This window comes from Cnephaeus nilssonii (genome assembly GCF_951640355.1).
Source record: "Cnephaeus nilssonii genome assembly, chromosome: 19".
Lineage (NCBI taxonomy): Eukaryota > Metazoa > Chordata > Mammalia > Chiroptera > Vespertilionidae > Cnephaeus > Cnephaeus nilssonii.
Genome location: NC_137090.1, coordinates 51,205,735 through 51,224,954, shown reverse-complemented (window position 1 = coordinate 51,224,954; position 19,220 = coordinate 51,205,735). Strand labels below are relative to the sequence as shown.

Below are 19,220 nucleotides of genomic sequence, written 5' to 3'. Positions count from 1 at the left end.
ACGCAGACCCGAGGGGTATTCGCTCCAGATTCCAGAGCCACCGGCGTCCGGCACAGCGAACCGGACCGACAGCGAACCGGACCGCAGCCGGGTCTGAGAGCCCAGCGGGGAAGACCGACTCAACCTCCCTGAGAACAGCAGGTTACCGAGCCCTGAGAGCCGAGCAGTAATGGACATTGAAGGATAATTCCTGTCAGGTCACCGCCCGACTGCAGAGATAAAGGAACAGAAACGCCGGTGGTCACACAAAAGAAACACGTGCTTTGCAAAAATAGTTTGGAAAAGTCACAAATAGATTCAAGCCCTCAACAAGCAGCATTTGGCAAACCGCGAGGAGTGGGAGCACCGATTTCCAGTTACCACAACAGAACACTCAGAATGTCTAGTTCCTAACAAACTTAGCAAGCACACAGACACCGGAAAGCATGGCACACTCACAGAAAAAATTAAAAAAAAGAATTTGACAGAAACCATCCCTGAGGAAACATAGACATTGGAAATTAAATCAACTGTCTTCATTTTTATTTATTTTTTGTTTTTTTATTTTTTATATTTTTATTGATTTCAGAGAGGAAGGGAGAGAGAGAAGCATCAATGATGAGAGAGAATCACCAATCGGCTGCCTCCTGCATGCCCCCCACCGGGGACTGAGCCCACAACCAAGGCATGTGCCCTAACCGGAATTGAACCCGGGACCCTTCAGTCCCCAGGCCGGCGTTCTATCCACTGAGCCAAACCGGCTAGGGCTCAACTGTCTTTAATCCTACCTAATAAAATAGCAATATGCAAATTGACCGCACCTTCGCTACGCCCAAGCCACGCCCACCAGCCAATCAGGGAGAATATGCAAATTACCCAACAAAGATGGCGGTTAATTTGCATACGCTGCAGGAGGGAGGAGTAAAGACTGAAGACAACTTAGAAGGAAGAGGGAGGAAAAGCGGAAAGCAAGGTGGCTGCCAGAGGGAAAGCCCGGGCGGGGCGGGGCGGAGCAGGACGGGGCAGAGGAGGGCGGGGCGGAGCGGCGCAGAGCAGGGCAGAGCAGGGCGGGCAGCAGCGGCGTGCGGGAGCAGGCGCAGCGGCCGAAATGGCAGTGGCAGCGCACGCAGCCGCAGCGGCCGCTTGCAGGATTCTTCCTGCAAATGGGCTACTAATATGTTCAATAAGCTAAAGGAAACTGTGGACAAAGAACTAAAGGAAATCAGAAAAATAATGCATGAACAAAATGAAAATGTGAACTTAGAGATACAAGTTGCATAAAAGGAACCAAAACTTGTAAGCAACCAAGATCTCCTTTAGTAGGGGGATGGGTAAGCAAACGCGGAGATTCATTCAGCACAAAGGAAGTGAGTTACCAAGTCATGAAAAGCCACGGAGGAGCCTAATGCATGAACGAATGGAAAGAAACCACGCTGAAAAGCTATTGTACGATAGCAGACACATGCCATTCTGGAAAAGGCTGAACTATGGAAACAGCAGAAAAATCAGTGGCAGTCAAGGGTTGAGGGGGGAGGGAGAAATAAAGGCAGAGCACAGGGGATTTTATAGAGCATGAAACTATTCTGTATGATACTATCATGGTGGATACATGCTACTATACATTTTTCAAATCCCATAGAATGGACAACACCAAGAGTGAACCCAAGTGTAAATGATAGACTGTGGGTGATAATTTAGGTTCATCAGTTATAACCAATGTACCACAAGGTGCAAGATGTTGAAAGTGCGGGAGGCTGTGCGTGTATGGGGTAGGGAATAAATAGGAATTTTTGTACTTTTCATTGATTTTTTTTTTTCCTGAGAACCTCAAACTACTCTTTTAAAAAGTCTTTTTCAAATGGAAACATACAGGAATTCTAGAATTGAAAAGTCCAACAACTAAAATGAAAAAAAAACCACTCACTGTAGGGGTTCAACAAGCAGATTTAAGCAGGTGGGGAAAAGGATCAAATGATGAATGATCTTACCTTATAATAGACAAATATGCAAATTGACCGCACCTTCGCTACACCCAAGCCACGCCCACTAACCCAGCCACGCCCACCAACCACGCCCACCAGGAAACCGTTGCAGGGACGTTGGGGTGTGGTGGAGCCCAAGGCCGGGAAAGCCTCCACCCGAGGCTTTCCCGGCCTTGGGCACCAGCGGGGAGCCTGCACCGATCGCAAGAAACCACTGGGGGTCGGCTCCTGCGATCGGTAGCAGGGATGCTGGGTGCCGCCGAGCCCAAGGCCACCGCCCGGGGCCAAGACCCGACCCTGAAAAAGGCAGAAGGCGGTGGCCACAGCCAAGGCCTGGGTCCCCAGTGCCGGAAGAAAACTGGTGCAGGCAGCCAGGTGAATGAAGGTCTATTGCACGAATCTTCGTGCAAACGGGCTACTAGTTGAAGATAAAATGATTGAAATTACGTAGTCTGAGAGGCAGAAATAAAAAAGAATGAGGAGAAAGGAACAGAACTTGAAGAACTTGTGGACCTCATCAAACATTCCACCATATGCTTATAGGAGCTCCAAAAAGAGAAAGGGAGAGAAAGGGGCACAACGTTTTATGAAATAACTAGAGGCCCAATACATGAAATTCGTGCAAGAGTAAGCCTTCCTTCCCCTGGCTGCTGGCACCAGCTTCCCTCCGGCACCCGGGACCCGGGCTTCTCTCCAGCAGCTGGCAGGCACCTGGGACCCAAACTTTCCTCACAATCCCTGCTTTGTCCGGAAGGTCATCCGGTCTAATTAGCATATTACACTTTTATTATTATAGATGGCTGAAAACTTCCCAAATCTTAGGAAAGTCCTGAATATACATGCTGAAGAATCTCAATGAACTCCCACCAGGTTAAACTCACAGATTTTTGAGAGACCCATAATGAGACACACCATAATGAAATTGTCAAAACCCAAAGAGAAAGAGAAAATTGTGAAAGCAGCAACTTCTTATGTACATGGGATTCTTAATAAAATTAACAGCTGATTTCTCATCAGAAATCACTGAAACCAGAAGACAATGGGATGATATATTTAAAGTCTAAAAGAAAAAACCTGCAGCAAAACTAGTTTTCAAAAATGGAGAAGAAATTAAGACATTTTCAGATAACCAAAAGTTGAGGGAGTTCACTACCTTAAACCTGCCCTATAAGAAATGCTAAAGGGAGCCCTTCATGTTGAAATGAAAGTAAGAAAAAAAATAAGGAACAAAGGTTAAGGTAACTATATAGATCAATATAAAAGCTAATATTATTGTACTTTCTGTGTAGTTTGTAACTCCTCTTTTTTTTCTATATGACTTAATGGACCAAAGCATAAAACAATGATTGTAAACCTATGCTACTGGACATAAAATGTATAGAGTCAATCTGTGGTAATAACAATATAATGGAAGGAGCAGAGCTATAGGGACACAGTGTTTATAAACCACTTAAACTAAGTTAGTATTTTTCTAACAAGGTTGTCATAAGTTTAAGTTGTTAATTATAACCCCCCAAGGTAATCAATAAAAAATAACTTGAAAAAATACAGAAAAATAAAGAAAAAGGAAATAAAAATGGTGCATGACAGGTAATCAACGAAATACAAGGAAGGGCAGTAATGGTGATGTCAGAAGCAGGGTGGTGCCCCAGCCGGTGTGGCTCAGTGGATCGGGCCTGCGACTGAAGGGACCTGGTTTATATTCCGGTCAATGGCATGTACCTCAGTTGCAGGCTCCTCCGTGGCCCGGGCCCTGGTCAGGACGTGTGCAGGAGGCAACCAATCAATGTGTTTCTCTCACATCAATATTTCTCTCTGTCTTTCCCTCTTTCTTCCACTCTCTCTAAAAATCAATGGAAAAATATCCTCAGGTGAGGATTAAAAAGAAAAAAAAAAGCATGGTGGTGTGAGAGGTTTCCCTGGTCTCTCCTCTCGAAGTTACAAGTTGAATATCTCTAATTCAACAAAGGATTTCCTGCTTGACACAAAACACGTCTGAGAGATCCGCACATAGAAACATCTGAAGGTGGATAAGTCAGAGCGAACGGGGTGGGGGAGCAGAGCACAGGCAGGTGACAGGAATGCAGCCAGGAGCTCGCTGCAGGTTCAGGGAGAAGGAAGGAAGCGGGTGCAGCGTGCACTCCCTGAAGCCCTGGAGAGCAGAGAGGGAGGGGGAGCCTGAGTGGTCAGCACGCTGCAGCTGAACCCCATGACTGCGGCAGAAATAGGGCACAGAGGTGTGGTGGTGGTTGTCTAGTGGCTGCCTGTACAGGCAGGTAAACAAGGCCACAGAGCTAGGCCCCCTCCTCGCCCTCCGAGGCTGCGCAGCCCTGGAAGAAGCTGCAGCAGTGAGCCTGGGAGACAGCACGCGATCTGCCGCCCTGGGCGCTGGAGAGACAGCAGCACCCCGCCTGCGTGCAGGCACACACGGTGGCAAGTCCCAGGGACAGGGTGGAGATGCAGCGGTGAGTCAGGGAAGGTGGGCAGTCACCATCCCTGGGAGGAGAGAAAAGCCAAAGACGCACAGGCCAGCCTCTGCCGTCATGGCCGAGCCAGGGTGTGCACCCGGGACCCCTCCACAGGGCCACACTGCTGGCAGCATCCAGTTGCAGGGGACAATGCTGGGCTTTCATGGGCTCTGAACTCCGTAACCACACGTTTCCCCATGGGAGTGGTACCCTGAGGTGGAGGTGCCCTGGTTACAGAGAATATGCTCACCTCCCCAGGGAACACAAGGCATTTCTCACTGCCCTGCAGAGATCCAGGAGGCCAGAACAGTGGGAGAGAAACTAAAACACGTGTGTTTCAGTGTCCCTACTGGAAAACAATATAAAGACCCCTTCTTATCAAACTACTAAAGAGAGAAGTACCACATTTTTTAAATCCACTCTTTAAAAAAAAAAAAAAGCAGATTTTATTCCTATAAATGCCTAGGTAGAGAAAGAATCCATCAAATACCATGAAGACCAAGGTGACAAGGCAGATCAGAAAGAAAATTAAATATCTCCAAAAAAATAAACTTAAAGACATGCAAATATGTGATTTAATTGACAGAGAATTCAGGATTGCAGTTCTGAAAATAGTCAACAAGATACAAGAAAACACAGGCAGTTTAATGAGCTCAGAAATAAAACAATGAACAAAAGGAGTACTTTACCAAAGAGACTGAGACCTTAAAAAGGAACCAGATAAAAATTCTGGAGCTGAAGAATTCAATAAAAGAAATAAAAAATAAATTTGCAAGCTTAGGAAACAGAGCTAATCAGATGGAGGAAAGAATTAGTGATATCAAAGATAGAAATCTAGAAATGACACAGATGGAAGGAGAGACTTGAGAGTAAAAAGTAAATCCTATATAATAAAAGCCTAATATGCTAAGTGTCTGGTTGACTGGTCAGCCGTTCAACTAATCAAAGCGTAATATGCTAAGGCCGCTCAACCGCTTGCTATGACATGCATTGACCGCCAGGGGGCAGTTGACCCATCGACCAGTTGCTATGACGTGCACTGACCAGCAGGGGGCAGACACTCTGACCGGTAGGTTAGCTTGCTGCTGGGGTCTGGCTGATCGGGACTGAGCGAGACAAGCTGGACATGCCCTGGAGGCCCACCGCCCCCCCCCCCCCCCACAGTCCCTCACCAGCTGGCCAACCTCCCACATCCCTCCCAGCCCTGTGCACCAGTGGGATCCCTCGGCCTGGCCTGAGCCCTCTTGCAATCCGGGACCCCTTGGGGGATGTCAGAGAGCCAGTTTCAGCCCGATCCCACAGGCAGAGTGCTGTAAGCCAGAAGCCAGTCAGACATCCCCCGAGGGCTCCTGGACTGGGAGAGGGTGCAGGCCAGGCTGAGGACCCCCCCCCCCCCCCCCACCACCAAAGTGCACTGGGCCTCTAGTAAATGAATAAAGAACTCTGAAGGAACTATCTGACTCCATCAGAAAGAGCAACGTAAGAATAATGGGTATACCAGGAGAAGACCTGGAGAAGGGAGCAGAGAGCCTACTCAAATGATAGTTGACAAGAACTTCCTGAGACTATGGAAAAATCTGGATTCTCAAATTTAAGAAGCAAAGAGAACACCTAATTATCTCAATTCACAAAGGCCTGGTAACAAAATAGACTGATGAACAAAATAGATTCAGAGACATAGAAGCAAGAATTCATCCTTCTGATGAATCTCAGAAGGAAGGTGGGGGTGAGTGGGTGGGTGGGAAGAGATCAACCAAAGGACTTATATGGGTATATGCATAACCCATGGACACAGACAATAGTGTGGTGAAGGCCTGGGGCAGGGGGTGGGGGCAGGCTAGAAGAGGTCAATGGAAGGGGGGAGGGGGAGATATGTAATACTCGAAACTATAAAGATATAAAAAATAGAAAAAGAGACAGGACAAATTAGTAAATCATAAATGGAAGTTGAGACATTTTACAGATTGTAAGAAAGAACTATGAACAATTATATACCAACAAGTTAGATAATTTAGATAAATGTACAATTTCCTAGAAACACTCAATCTACAAAAACTTACACTTGAAGAGAGAATATCTGAATATTCCTATAACAATAAGAAGATTGAATCAGATTGAAAAGTTCCTAACAAAAAAGCCCAGGAGCAGACAACTTCACTGGTGAATTCTGTCAAACATTTAAGGAAGAATTAACACATATCCACATTGGAAAGGAGAAAATAAAATATTTGTTCACAGATAACATAATACTATATGTAAAAATCTCTAAAAATCACACACACAAAATAGCTGTTATAGCTAATAAGATAATTTAGTAAAGTTACAGGATTAAAAAATCAACACAAAAATCAGTTGTATTTATGAATGCACTTGCAATGAACAATCTTAAGAGGAAATTAAGAAAATAATTCCATTTACAAAAGCATAAAATACTTTTGTGTAACTTGAACCAAGGTGAAAAAAGTATACCTTAAAAATTACCAAACATTGCTGAAATTAATGACCTAAATAAAAGACTTCCCATGCTCATGGATTGGAAGACTTAACAAAACTGCCCATAGTGATCTATGAATCAATACAATTCCTAAAAAAATTCCAATGGCTTTTTTACACAGAAAATTGCATTCTAAAAATTCATATGTAATTGCAAGGGACCCCGAATAAGCCAAAAACAATCTTGAAGAAGACAGCAACAGATTTGGAGAATTCACACTTCCTGATTTCAAAACTTACTACAAGCTAAAGCAAATAGTGTGATACTAGAATTAACAGACACACAGACCAATGAAATAGAATAGAACCCAGAAATGAATTCTCACATATATAGTCCACTGATTCAGCAGGGCTGCCACAACCTTTCAAAGGAAAAGGACAGTGTTTTCAATAAATGGTGCCAGGAACACTAGGTCTCCATATGCAAAGGAGTGATGCTGGCCCTTACCTTACAACATATGCAAAAATTACAGTCACATACGTAAAAGTCCTAAACTTAGGGGAAAACTATAAAACTTAGGAGAAAGCAGGGGGAATCTTCATGCATTACATTTGACAATGATACTTTGGCTGTGACAACTACCCTATTTTCCGGCGTATAAGACAACTTTTTAACCCAGGAAAATCTATACGCCCGAAAATACGGTAGGTAAATTGGATTACATTAAAATTAGAAACTTTTCTGTATCAAAGGATACTATCAACAGACAACTAACAAAATGGGAGCAAGTATTTGCAAATCATATCTCTGATAAGGAATCAATATCCAGAATATGTAAATAATTCTTAAAACTCAATGATAAAAAAACAAACAACTCATGTCAAAACTGCGAAAAACCTTAATCAATGTTTCTCCAAAGATGATGTACAGTTATCAATGAGTATACAAAGAATACTCAACATAGTCATCAGCAAAACCACAATGAAACACTACTTCACACACATTAGGACAACTATTATAAAAAACGGGGGATGGGAAGGGGGGCGGATGACAACTGCTGGAGAGGATGTGGAGAAATCGGAACCGTCATGGGCATGTAAAATGGTGCAGCCACAATGGAAATAGTTTGGAAGTTTCTCAGAATGTGAAATGCCGAGAACCAATTCCAGCATGTAATAATTACAAGAGTTCCATCAAAAGATTGATGGGACTTGGGGGGCTCAACAAGGGTGAGCCACACATGTAATTTACCTGTTGGAAATGGCTAAAAGGCACTTCCCCCAAACCTGAATAGGATTGTTAACTGCCAGACAGCTCAGGGCATTTTATTGCCTCCTGTTGGCCAAACACCTGAACAGCTGTAGGCTATTCCCCAAACTGATAATGCTTCTGTGCCCTTTGATACCTTACCCTTTGAAGTGTATATTTCCACCTTGCCTTGGGACAAATTGTGTTTGATAAAAGCACGGGGTCCTGAGACAAGGAGGAGTCTTCAGTTCCCTTTAGCTGAAGCTCCTCTGACCCCCAAAGCCTTTCAAAACTATCTTTCGTCCTTAAATTCCTTCTTAATCATCTACGCGCAGCCCCTTTCTCCAGAATGCTGAACCCTTTGTAAGGCTGGGAAAAGAACCCCGGCATTATGATGCCCTAATGAGGGACACTAGCATTTATGGTGCCTGAACGTGGGACCTAACCCTGGAAGTACCAATATTAATGGAGCGCTTCTGGAGAAAGAAGGATTCGCCTGAGTGGATGGTAAAGTTCACTGTGCGTAGAGCCCATGTCAGCTTCGGAACCCCTTGGATCCGCAAGTGCATGAGTGATACTTTGTGTTTAAGTCAGATTATTATGGGGAAAAATTTGGTCAAAAGGCAAAATTATAAAGAAATTGGAATATCTAAAGGTTCTTTTTAAAATCAGGCTGAAAAAAGAGTACCATGGTCATCTTTAATATGGTTTCTTGTTCAAATCATGAAAAACCTAACTTGTTTTGAGGATCGAAAATCTGTAATTTCTAAAAAGCCACCAGCTCCTCTGCTCCTGGAGAGGAGAGACTGGGCCGCTAGAGAGATTAAGGCCGCTCTCTCCCCAAGAGATTACTCAATGTTTTGTTTAAAAATTATAGAAGAACTCGCAGGGAAATGCAAAATTTGGCAAAGGTCACCTTGGGTGCTAGTAATTACTTTGGAAAATGAAAAAAGAAAAATTTTAAGATCTGTCTTTATCTATTAAGAATGAAAAGAAATGCAGCCAGATCTGTTACTGAAATTCTTCCCCCAAAAGCAAGCAGGATGTGGGGGAAGGGAGACACGTGGCAATCCAATATGGAAGCCCACTCTCCCAGTACCCTTTTCAGCATGAAAACTTTTAAAAAAATATTTTATTGATTTTTTACACAGAGGAAGGGAGAGCTAGAAACATCGATGAGAGAGAAACATCGAGCAGCTGCCTCCTGCACACCCCCTACCGGGGATGTGCCCGCAACCAAGGTACATGCCCTCGACTGGAATCAAACCTGGGACCTTCCAGTCCGCAAGCCAACACTCTATCCACTGAGCCAAACTGGTCTCGGCAGCATGAAAACTTTTACAAAATTTAGAAATGCATCTGGGATATCTGTGCATGTGTAAAGAGAAATGTGTTTGGGACAAAATGTGCGCATGGTCCGATTTCGGATATTAGATAGGTCTTAAACTGGACTTGACTCTTTACAAGGGCTACAGAAATGAAACACCCAAGACTGGTTTTTTCCTAAGAAAGATGGTGAATTTGACCCAGAAGAATTTAGGCGAGGTTCCAGCAGTGAGACTGGCATTTCCATAATAAAGAGTAGTTTTTAAAATGCTAATGAAGTGTGTTCAAAAGTTAATTTTAAGGCCTTCAAGAAAATCAGTAAATTACCGTATTTTCCAGCGCATAAGACGACTTTTTAACCCAGGAAAATCTTCTCAAAAGTCGGGGGTCGTCTTATATGCCAGGTGTCATCTTATAGGGCGGGTATATCCCAAACTCTATATTTTAACTGGAAAAGTTGGGGGTCGTCTTTTACGCCCAGTCGTCTTATACGCCAGAAAATACGGTATCCGTTAAAAGAAAATGCTTTAAAATAATTATAATTGACTCTAGAATCTCAAAGAAATTGTTGTAATATAGATAAATAATGTATTAATTATAAAGATCAATTAATTATAAAGGGCTACACCCTTTGTTAATGGAGGAAGGGGTGATCACCCTTCCCCCAGCAGACAGGTAAGCCAGTTTCCCGCCAGTAGTTTTCCATGGACAGCAAACTCTTAAAGAAAAAACATGTGGCTCATTTGAAATCAGGCTTCCCACCAGCAGCCATCTTAAAGGAGGAATGTGGTAATTTACATTTGAATAGACCAAACCTGTTTTGCCATCTTTAAGAAGAAAAGTAGGTTTGGAGGCTTAAAATTTTGGAAGTTTGCTTCCTTATGAAAAAACCTAGAGGACAGTATTAAATCTATTAATTGATCATGTCCTGTATTTTTGAAATTTATTCTTAAAAAATGTAAAGTGTAATTAATATAAGAACTGCTAAATATTTGACTCACCAGCTCTAAAAGTTTAATGGTCAAATCAAATTGGGACAAAATGTAATTGTGGTAATTAAATGCCTAAAGTGTAAAAATTTATTTTTGAAGAAAATAAAATGTGTTTTCTCTGATACTAGGAATTCAAAATGTTGTTTATTGGTCTAATTAAGAAAAAGGATTAATTCTGTGCTCTCAACCAAAATCCTACCTAATAAAATAGTAATATGCAATTTGACCGCACCTTCGACACACCAAAGCCACGCCCACCAGCCAATCAGGGCGAGTATGCAAATTACCCAACAAAGATGGCGGTTAATTTGCATACGCTGAGGGAGGGAGGAGTGAAGACTAAAGACAACTTAGAAGGAAGAGGGAGGAAAAGCTGAAAGCAAGGTGGCTGCCAGAGGGAAAGCCCGGGCTGGGCGGAGTGAGGCGGAGCGGGGCGGAGCGGGGCAGGCGGCAGCGGCCGAAATGGTGGTGGCAGCGGCAGCGGCAGCGCACGCGGCTGCAGTGGCCGCTTGCAGGATTCTTCCTGCAAATGGGCTACTAGTTTTAATATAAAGACCAGTTTAAATTTAATTGATATTTTAAGATAATTATAAAAAGTATTACAATCTTTAAATCATATATAGATATATGTTTGATCATTTTTCCAAGTTAAAATTTCAAGGCTGTAACTGAGGAATAATTTTGAGACATTTTCACGGGCCTTGAAATCTTTTCAAGAAGTTATTCTCTCTTCTTAAAGTAAATATTTTTGAAATTAAACGGATCTAATATACTTGAAATTGCATGAAAAACTTTATCATATAAAAATTAATAACTATATTTCACTTATAATGTTATGAAGGTTTTGGCCTCTAAAAAGGGCAAAAAATAAGTAACTAAATATTTCTTTAAATCCAACAGATGGGATTAAATAACAAAAAAGCCTCTAGCCACCTGCATTTTTAATTAGGCTGGAGGTGGGGCAGCGTTTGGCGCCTTGTGAATCAGAAGTAAACATTTACTAAATTTACTTGCTTTGACTTTTTAAATGAAGATACCTACTTAAATTACTTTATAAATTAGCTTTTTAAAAATATAATCAAGGTCATATAAGTTAAGTTATATAAAAAAATCAGAAACAGCTAGTGAAATTTCTGTTTGTCTTGCTCTTCCCTTGTTTATTGTGAGAATAAACAAACCATCTTTTCTGTCAAAGAACAGTTTAGACAGCTGCCATGATGGCCACATGGCTTGCCACTCCCCTTGGGGCCGCCATCTTGAAACAGCAAAGGCCAACCTCTCCATTTGAATAAGCCAATGTCTTTGTAAGCAATTTGATTAAGTCTTCTAAGAAAGTTACTGAAACCTGGTTCGTGGGACCTTTCAGATACAGACACTTACCCATGGCTGAGGGGAGAAGGTGTGGGCTTGTGGAGTCTGGGGAGAGTAGGCTGGCGATCCATGGGAGGTGGTGGCGGATCTAGTGCTGAGTCACCTAAAACCTGGTGACCATTTTCTCCTGAGAGATAGCCCCTCCCTCCAGTCTCCAGGCAACCAATATAGCCACACCCAGACCACACCTTGAGTAATACAAGGAATCTGAATACCCCCTGAGGACATAGGATGGGCCTAAAGAGTTATCTTTAGCCCCAGCAACTGGAAACTGACAAACAGAACAGTACAGACAAATGGAATCATAAGTCAGCCAAAGGAAAACACCCCACTTTTTTTCACTTTTACTTTATTATCCCTTTTTTCTTTTTCTTTTTCTTCCTTTCTTTCTTCTTTTCTTTTTTGTTTTCCTGTTTTGGTTTGTTGTTTATTTTATTTCTGTTCGCATTATTTTTCATCACTATTTTTTATTTGCTATTTTAAATTTCTTATACCATTTTGAAATCATTTTTTTTAGTAAATTTATTATTTTTTCTTCTCATTTGCTTTTGTCTCATCCACTTATTCCCTTTCTACTTCCTCAATACTAAATTGAGGTCCTCCCCATATTCATCCAATTCTTAATCTTATTTTCACTATACAAGCTCAGCCTTTACAGATTCTGCCCCAATCCTCTTATTCCTTTGTCTTTTATCCCATATCTTTTTCACTCTCCTCCATAGCATTTGTGCTCTCTTTCCTCTGCCCTATCTCTCTTTTCTCAGGTGGTCACTTACATTGGGGTTATTGGTGTTGTGAGTATGTTTGTGCTTAGTTCCCTCGGTGCTGTGTCTTGTTGAGGTGAATTTTATCCGGTCAGGCCAAGGGGCTTGAGCCAAGCCACATAACCAGACACCTGGAGAGGAAACTCCATCAACTAAAGGGGCAACAACACCCCAGACCTAACTACAGAGGCAGGAAGAATCTGGCAGTGAGGGAAAGAGCATGAGTGAGTGAGGGAGTAAAAGAGGAGTGTGTGGTCAGGTGGGGTATCTGTGTGTAAGTGAGTGAGTGAGGCACAGTTAGATCCCACAGTACATTCAGGGGCAGGCTAATCAGGCTTGCTTAACTAGGCAGCTTCTGCTACCATTGCAAACAGTACTGGAAGGCCAGCTTGTCCTAAGGGGCCTAGACTTTTTGAAGGGGGAGAGCTGCTGTAACCGGATTCCCAACCTCAACTCCAACCAGAGAGCCCTCAGATAACACCTGGGACTCTACAGCCACCCCTGCCAGGGACACACTACCTAGGCTGTGAACCCACAGTCAATAAGGCTCCAGCTGCCCAGGGCGCAGGCTCCAGCTGCCCAGGGAGCAGGCTCCAGTGAGTTCGGAAGCAGGTTCCCCTCTGATCGGACCAACGCTTTAGCTCAGGGCACTGCAACCACGTGAACAGCAGACACGTGACCAGCCCGCTCCTATCCAAGGAGCAGCAGACCCGCAAACAACCGGCCACAGGCCTAAGAGCAGCAGCTTCACGTGGCCTGCCCCTGTCCAAGGAGCAGCAGCTGTGGGAGCAGCCAGTTCCACAGCAACCTCATAATCAGCCCACCCCCGCCCAAGGAACAGCAGCTATATGAGCAGCCTCCCCCACCAGCCAGAGGAGGCACCACTGCTGCGAACAGCACCCACCAGAGAAACCGCTGCCAACTGAGAAGCAGCTGCTACCATAACCGCCCAAGGAGCAACTGCAGCCAGAGAAGCTACTGCCACCCACGGAGTAGCCCCTGTACAGCTCGACATCTAGATCAGTCAGTGAAACCAAAAAATGGGTAAACAAAGATACCCCAAAGGAAAGAAAACGAGGAATTGCCAGAAAAGCAGCTAAGTGAAACAGAGGCATGCAATATGTCAGAAAAAGAATTCAGAATAAGGGTCATAGAGTTCATAAATCGGATGGAAGAAAAAATTAACACCTTATGCAAGAGTCAAGAAGAAATGGATGAAAAAATCAGCAACTTATGTAAGAATCAAGAAGAAATGAAGAGTGATATAGCTGCAATAAAAAACACCATGGAAAGTTTCAACAGTAGACTAGAAGAAGCGGTGGACTGAATTAGTGAACTATAAGACAGGGAAGCAAAACACAGCCAAACTGAATTGCAATTAGAGAAAAAAATTAAAAGACAGGAGAGCCTAAGGGAGCTATGAGGCAACATGAAACGAAGCAACATACGAATAATAGGGGTGCCAGAACAACAGGAAGAAGAACAAGGGTTAGAAGAACTATTCGAAGAAATGTCAGAAAACTTCCCTGAAGTGGCCAAAAAAAAAAGGTCACACAAGCTCAGAGAGTCCCAAACAGGATGAACCCGAAAAGACCCACACCAAGACACATCATAATTACAATGGCAAATATTCAGGACAAAGAGAGAATCTTAAAGGCTGCAAGAGAGAGACAGAGAGTTACATACAAGGGAACTCCCATTAGATTATCAAATGATTTCTCAACAGAAACATATCAGGCCAGACAAGAATGGAAGGAAATCTACAAAGTGATGCAAACCAAGGGACTGAATCCAAGAATACTCTATCCAGCAAGGTTATCATTCAAAATTGAAGGGAAAATAAGGAGCTTTACAGACAAAAAATGCTAAGAAAGTTTATCACTACCAAGACAGCAATGCAAGAAATGCTAAATGGACTGGTGTAAAAAGAAGAGAGAAAAAGGTAAGAAGGAGCACAGTCTCAAAAAATAAAAATGGCTACAAACAAGTACCTTTCAATAATAACTTTAAATGTAAACGGACTAAATGCTCCAATGAAAAGACATCAAGTGGCTGAGTGGATAAAAAAAAAAAACATGACCCATATATTTGCTGTCTATAAGAGACCCACCTCAGAAAAAAGGACTCATATAGATTGAAAGTGAAGGGATGTAAAAACATCTTTCAGGCAAATGGAAATGAAAAAAAAAACACACCAAAAAACTGGGGTAGCAGTACTTATTTCTGACAAAATAGACCTCAAAGTAAAGGCCATAACAAAAGATAAGGAAGGCCACTTCATAATAATAAAGGAATCGATACAACGAGAGGATATAACCCTCATAAACATATATGCACCCAATGCAGGAGCACCCAAATACATAAAATAACTCCTGGAAGATATCAAGGGAGAGATCGACAACAATACAATCATAGTAGGAGACTTTAATACACCACTGACATCACTGGATAAATCATCTAGACAAAAAATCAGCAAAGAAACTGCCTGGTATTGGCACAAGAACAGACATATAGATGAATGGAATAGAATAGAGAACCCAGAAATCGATCCAAATCGCTATGCTCAATTAATATTTGACAAAGGAGGCATGAACATACAATGGAGTCAAGACAGTCTCTTCAATAAATGGTGTTGGGAAAATTGGACAGATACTTGCAAAAAAATGAAACTAGACCACCAACTTACACCATACACAGAAATAAACTCAAAATGGATAAAGGACTTAAACGTAAGATGGGAAACCACAAAAATACTAGAGGAATCCACAGGCAGAAAAATCTCTGACATATGCCGAAAGAACTTCTTAATTGATACCGCTCCTAGGGCAATGGAAGCTAAAGAGAAAATAAACAAATGGGACTACATAAAAATAAAAAGCTTTTGTTCAGCAAAGGAAACCATCAATAAAACAACAAGAAAGCCCACTGCATGGGAGAACATATTTGCCAATGATATCAACGATAAGGGTTTAATCTCCAACTTTTACAGGGAACTCATGCAGCTTAACAAAAAGAAGATAAACAACCCAAAAAATGGGCAACTGATCTAAATAGACACTTTTCAAAAGAAGATAGAAGGAAGGCCAAGAGACATATGAAAACCTGCTCAAAGTCACTAATCATCAGAGAGATGCAAATCAAAACAACAATGCGGTACCATCTCACACCTGTCAGAATGGCTATTGTCAACAAGTCAACAAATGATAAGTGCTGGCGAGGATGCGGAGAAAAAGGAACCCTCGTGCACTGCTGGTGGGAATGCAGACTGATGCAGCCACTGTGGAGAACAGTATGGAGTTTCCTTAAAAAACTAAAAATGGAACTCCCATTTGACCCAGTGATCCCACTTCTAGGAATATATCCCAAGAAACTAGAAATTTCAATTAGAAAGGATATAGGCACCCCTATGTTCATAGCAGCACAATTCACCATAGCTAAGATTTGGAAACAGCCTAAGTGCCCATCAGCAGATGAGTGGATTAAAAAACTGTGGTACATCTACTCAATGGAATACTACGCTGCGGTAAAAAAAAGGAGCTCATACCATTTGCAACAACATGGATGGAGATGGAGAACATTAGTGAAATAAGCCAGGCAGAGAAAGATAAATATCACATGATCTCACTCATTTGTGGAATATAGTGAACAACATAAACTGATAGAAAAAAAAATAGATCCAGAGACAAAGAAACATCAATCAGAATGTCAAACCTCAGGGAAGAAATTGTGAGGTAACCAGAAACCCAAGAATGCACAAGAACGCCTTTCCAGCCATGTTAGCAATCATCAGATGTACGGTAATATTACCTGGGGAAATGGGGAAGTATTTTGGACTTATTCTCCTGACCCTTCATGGGTAAGACCCCTTACGTGGGCTGATCCCCTGACTAATGTAGTCACCAATAATACCAAACACCTTGATTATCCAGGAGGACCATGGGTGGGGCAAGAAAGTATAAATACACAGGGGTCTCCACCCAGCTTCCCTTTTGTATGACACGAAATCAAAACAATGCCCCTTTGTGTGTAAAATTAAAGAGAGGTTTCTGGCTTGTGTGGACACCAAAGAAAGGGTGTCACTACTATCACTACTTGCCCCTGGGAGAGGTGCAGAAAATGTAACTAAGACCTTGTCTATACAAAAAGAAATGGACAGCCAGTTTGAAAGGGAATTGCCATGGCCTATAGCAAAGAATATCCTTACATGATATTATTCTACAAAGTCATTAAAATTTTCCCCAGATTTGGATTACCCCCATTACTTATAATAGTACCTCGCACCCTTGGGGATCAATAAAAAAATCATCTTTTTGGTGCTTAGAGACAAAGGTAACACATCTCTTGATATTTTAGAATTACAACAGCATAATATACAATTATCCCAAGCAAACTTACAAACTAATTCTTTGAATATCTGGAAGCAATTTAAAAAGGACATGAAAGGATTTAATCCCTTCCACTGTGTAGAGGGCCCCCTGGGAAGGCACATGAGCTTTCTATATTAGCCCCTTTTGGCCAAGAGGGACCCTCTTCTAACAATCCAATTACCCACAGCTGTTGCCTGAGCTTTCTGCTCATGTCGAGGTTGAAGCCTCGTGATGACTGGTACCATGGATCTGTCTCTCGCCCAGTGGGGCGAACTGGGCTCTCCCTGGAGAAGAAACCCGGGTTCCCCAAGATATGTCATCAGTGCTGGGGCCCCGCCAGCAGGCGAGGGGACCCCACGGTAGGTGCTGGGCGTGGAGGCCACGGGGGCATAGGGTACCAAGGAGACAGAACTGAACCTCACATCACCCTGCTTGGCCCCAGAGGATGGCTGATTAGCCAGAGACGGGTAAGATTCCTCAGGGAAGGAACAACCTAAGACAGGCACAGTCGCAGAGGGGCCATCAGGAGAGAACTTGGGGGTCAACAGAGGTGGGGCACAGACCCTCACCCCCCCAACTTTGCAGGGGCCTGAACACTCACCCCTTCTGAAGGAAGTCTCCTGCCCCCATGGCTGCTTAACTTCCCATGCCCAGCTCAAATCGGGACCAGGGTAACAGACAGAGACTTGGCCGACAGCAGATGCCCTCTCACTGCAACAAGAATTGTTTGAGTTGTCTTGTACCCATGGTGTGGGGAAGTGGGTTTTTGATATCTAAATCCAGCCTACCACCAGGAATGCTCCGGGCCTACTCAAGAAGGCAAATAATCCTTTCCACTAATATTTACAGGGTAAAATAAGATTGTTGTTAGAGTAATAAATTTGACAGTAAAATAATAGTCAAGTTTTCAGGCTAATTTAAGTTGGCTAATTGAAACAAGCAAATATTCTAGAAAAATTAATTGTACTGGACAAAAAGCAGTTCCTAAAGTGTTAACTAAAATTTTTATTGGTAGTTCATCTCATGATAAAATTGCATAACATGTAATGAACCTAAAACCATCATATTATAGTGCAAAAAATTAAAATTTAAAAGCTATCAAGACTACATTATAGCCCTAGCCGGTTTGGCTCAGTTGATAGAGCATCGGCCTGTGGACTCAAGGGTCCCAGGTTCGATTCTGGTCAAGGGCATGTACCTTGGTTGCAGGCACATCCCCAGTAGGGGGTGTGCAGGAGGCAGCTGATCGATGCTTCTCTCTCATCGATGTTTCTAACTCTCTAACCCTCTCCCTTCCTCTCTGTAAAAAATCAATAAAATATATATTTTTTAAAAAGACTACATTATAAAATTTTCAAAAGCCTCCTAATATTTAAATAAAAAAGGGGGGGGGATAGTAGAAGAATATCATGTAAGGAAAAATATCCTGTAAGTAAATTACATCTAGAAAATTTGTACTTTAGAAAATTAATTGTAAGGCTAAAAGCAAGACACCCATGAAAAACACACATGGTTCAAAACAAGCCAGAGGAAAATCATTTGGGCAAAAAATGAAAAAGGATCCCAAGTCAAATTTATAGAAAATATTCCTTTATTAACTTTTGGTCGAGAATATGTTTGTATATTTTCAGAAAACAACTGTGAGACCATGTGGATTCCGGCAACAGAGAGGAATCGATAGGACTACTCCAGCCATGAAGACAGAAGAGAAGCAGTACAGAGATGGAAGACGCTGACGTCACCTTGCCATACTAGCAGTTAGCAGCTGTGCATCATTGCAGGTTGCCCAGGACCAAACCAGAGAGGGTCGGACCTGCATTACCACCATTTGTCCACCATCCAGAACTGAAATGTCAGTGCTGACATGTACACATAAGGAACTGTTGGACATTGAAATTGGGTCTCAAAAGAACTGTTGGCCCAGAAAGAAACTCACTACAGACTGATTCATTTGCCTGTCAGCATAACCATTATTGCTTGTCTCATTTTCGGTTCTTATAAGTCTATTTCTGGTAGCACATGATCTCACTCATCTAGGGGAAATGATGAACAACATAGACTGAGGAACAAGAACAGACCCAGAAACAAGGAGGCATCGATCGGACTGTCGGGCCTCAGAGGGAGGATAGGGGAGGGTGGGGTAGGGGGGAGAGATCAACCAAAGGACTTGTGTGCATGCATATGAGCCTAACCAGTGGTTAAGGACAACAGGGGGGTGGGGGCATGCGTGGGGAGGGGTGTGGGATGGGAATGGGGGGATGAGGACAAATATGTGATACCTTAATCAAT

The 19,220-nt window shown here is 42.7% G+C and overlaps 1 protein-coding gene across 2 annotated transcripts in view; it reads right to left on the bottom strand.

Moving 5' to 3' along the window:
• TNFRSF13B (TNF receptor superfamily member 13B) overlaps nt 1-19,220 on the bottom strand; it is a 68,027-nt gene that overhangs the window by 26,902 nt on the left and 21,905 nt on the right. Inside the window, exon 1 of one of the 2 annotated variants that reach the window (XM_079797397.1) lies at nt 11,810-11,942. The exons of the other annotated variant lie outside the window; for it this stretch is intronic. The gene's annotated coding sequence lies outside the window, so the exon portion shown is untranslated. Of the gene's footprint in view, nt 1-11,809; nt 11,943-19,220 lie in introns of those variants that run through there. 2 annotated transcript variants of the gene reach the window in all.